Source organism: Lissotriton vulgaris, chromosome 6 (assembly GCF_964263255.1).
Source record: "Lissotriton vulgaris chromosome 6, aLisVul1.2, whole genome shotgun sequence".
In the NCBI taxonomy this organism is placed as follows: domain Eukaryota; kingdom Metazoa; phylum Chordata; class Amphibia; order Caudata; family Salamandridae; genus Lissotriton; species Lissotriton vulgaris.
Window position 1 is genome coordinate 1,192,977,849 of NC_141694.1, and position 3,255 is coordinate 1,192,981,103.

Consider the following 3,255-nt stretch of genomic DNA (forward strand, 5'->3'; position numbering starts at 1 on the left):
TGGTGTGCCAAGTACGCAAAATAGATTTGCTGAAAAAGCCAACCAAGCGTGCTCTCGAGTACCAAGCTGTTAACGGTGGTGGGAGAACTCCGATTGATTTTTCAAAAAATCCCAGCGGTATGTCTCTATTGTCAAAATGCGTGAGCTGTCAGTGGGGCTCCGTCTGCAAAAGACCGCTGACCACCACCCTTCCCGTCCTGATGAAGACCCGCTCATGAGGATATCAACTGCCCTCCCTATCCTTGGGTCAAAACGTCGACAACATTTCCCCCCACTTTGAGCCTGCATCTTCTACTGCCCCTGCTTCCCCTTTCTCTCCATAAACAAGAACACGGATGATTTCCCACCGTGATACAGCAAGAAAGAATAACATTTTTTTGTAAATGAGACTTTCAGGGCAGGCTCTTTGATTCTCTCTAAGGATTCTTCACCTTAGATCCACAGAAACTAAGACCTCAATTTCTCAGACCCTCTTGGTCTTTTTCTATCTCACACTAGTACTTAACTTTCACTCTATCCTGTGCACATTACTTGATGGTAAACCCTTCTGTTTTTTCAATTTGTATATTTGTATATTGAACAATCATGAGGATTTTTATGAAAAATAAATAGTGGAGTTTCCTCTCTATTTTAAGAGACTTTAAAACTTATTGTGTGGACTATTTACTGTTTCTGGGCTATTGTTTGCAGGATTAAATCGCATGAGGAATGAAAAATTGAATTACCTTTTTGCTAATAAAGTACTAATAATAGTATTCAGAATTAACGTCTAGGACCACCTTATCTATAACACTTGATACCCAGGTCCTTGGACTTCCATTGGGTCACCCCGTATATGATAACAGTACTTCTATTGTGGACACTGGTGTTTGCCCTGCCCCTATTGTATAAGTTTTAACAGACAATCAAGGACCTTCTATCTGGGAAGGTGAGGAAGATGGCATCCAACACTATAGGGGGCAGCGTTACAGGGACATTAGACAATGTCATTACTAGAGCAGCAGTTGTGCTAGAGCGCGAGATAGCCCTTACAGAGAAGCAGCTATCCCTGGAATTGTTAGGCCCAAAGCGGTCTTCTTTGGGTAAAATTAAAAATGCTGTAACGCTAGACCGTTTTGACACCCTGAGACATAATGGGACTAGTCCGAGAAATGTAAGTATAGGAGCAGATGGTTGTAATACAATTACAGTTTGCAAAAAATTGGAGGTACCCCTGTTACCTATGGCAGGGTGGGGGGACTTAAGCACTAAAAGAGAAACACCCTGTCTTAGACGTTTTTAGGTACGGTATCCTACCATATGGACACAGAGAGTTGAATACTTAGGAAGTCTATAAACCTATAGACTCACAAAATCAAATGAAATAAAGCTAGAGCAGGGCAGTGCTAGGTAGACAAGTAGACAGAATGAATAAAACAAGATAATAACACCAAGTGAGAAGATATGTCAGAATACAAACAATAAAATGTATTCCCTCCCGAACGGGTTACAATCTAAAAGAATAATTAAAAACCACTATAGGCCACCAAAAAGGTGGACAGTTCATAAAAACAATCATATACAAGCAAGTGAACACAGTCGACGCAGTGTTTCGGTGCTTAAAAGAATCTTCACACCTTCCTCAGGACGTTCACACTAATTTCATATCTAAAGCAATCAAAGAAAAGTTTTTTCAGTCAGGTAAAACTTTTAATAAATTAACAAAACATTACGCCATTTGTCTACACTTAAGGATAGTTATAGCTCCTGCATTTCTCTTGTTACTATTTAAATATGTTCTCCATTTCAACATGTATAGTTACCAAAACATATGAATTCAGAGCTGCTATTCGGCATGATACTCTAATCTTGTGCCTAGTAAAAAATGCTCACAAGGCCACTCTGTTTTTATATATATATAGCTAGTAGTTATACATCCTTTTATGCCCCGAGTCTGTTAAGCCTTAATGAAATTTCTGGGGCTTAACCGGTTTCATACGTGTATGGTTTGTGAGTACCTGTTGGGGATGTGGGATGAATGTATCAATTCTTTTCACCCAGAAAGCAAGTATTTATCTTCAGCGGAATTATTCTCGCTCAAGCTGTGTGGTAAAGAGGCACAAAAAATATTCAATCATTTTGCTCCCTATTCTTGTGATGGAATTTCATAAGAGGCTAAAACACTTTTAAATTACCTTCTATAAGGATGCACTTATTTTCTAGGTGCACGGAGGGGCCACCGATGGATAGTCTCAATACCTAGATACACAGATACATACGGATCAATCCATGTTTTCAAGTTTTTAGGAAGATCATTTGTTTATTTTATGTATCATTCCATATTCGTACTGACCTGATATTTACTCAGGCTATCAGTGAGAATTTCACGACTCTTGTGGATTGTCGCTTCTGAGGGTTCTTCGTACATTTAGAAACCCCAATTTCTTGGCTCTAGAGAGAAAATATTTTTTAAGGATAAAGGACCTTGTTTTCATAACCCACTTTTTTTGAAAAAAAAGGTTTACTAATACATTTATATGTCGTAAACATTATTACACGTATATATCCTTAGTACTGTCTGCATTGAGGATATGCATTAACTCTCACAAAGTGAATGGACAATTCTTATTTTCGAGTGGTATTTTCATTGTCCATATTCAGTACTCTACTGAGTATGCTGAAAAAGGAAAGTAAAGTTTTTCCTTTTGCCCTTGCAGTCCCATACTTTATCTATGTGTTACAAGGCGTTAAGCACAACTCTATGGGGCATTTTAAACTATACCGACAATTACGCTATGTGTCCAACACCATAGGGGAACAGTGTCTGTTAATAAGAAGAGTGCTTATTTAAAAAAACACCTATTTAAAAATGGCCATAGGTCGATGTTTCGACCAATTCTATTTTTCGAAGGGGAGAGAGTATTCTTACCTATATTTACTGATTCGGCCTCCCTGCTCCTCCGTGCTGTCGTGGTTGTCGATGCCTTCGTGATGGTGCAGACTCTAAATGCAGCCATTCACGAAGGTGTTTTTATGCTGACACCACTCTTCTTGACCCGGAAGTGTCCTCGCGGGTGAAATATTTACTTAGACCGCGCATGTTGGAAATTCAAATCTTTTAAAATAAGCTAAATCCTACCTAATGGCGATACAGTCCATAAGGTTAGGACGAAAGAAAAAATACCATTTACGAAAAACGCGAGCCGGATAACCCGGAAGTGTTCCATTTACTGATGTGATGGAAACGAGGAAACAATGCTGATATTTCCCTCGTAT

The 3,255-nt window shown here is 39.0% G+C and overlaps 1 long non-coding RNA gene across 1 annotated transcript; it reads right to left on the reverse strand.

Annotated features, from left to right (window-relative positions):
• Positions 1 to 1,999: 1,999 nt before the first annotated feature.
• LOC147708626 (uncharacterized) lies at positions 2,000 to 2,979 on the reverse strand. The gene is made up of 4 exons (XR_015296511.1): positions 2,909 to 2,979; positions 2,333 to 2,430; positions 2,175 to 2,238; positions 2,000 to 2,081 (listed from the first exon to the last, which is right to left on the reverse strand). It is a non-coding gene; the product is annotated as an uncharacterized LOC147708626 (long non-coding RNA).
• Between the last annotated feature and the right edge of the window lie 276 nt (positions 2,980 to 3,255).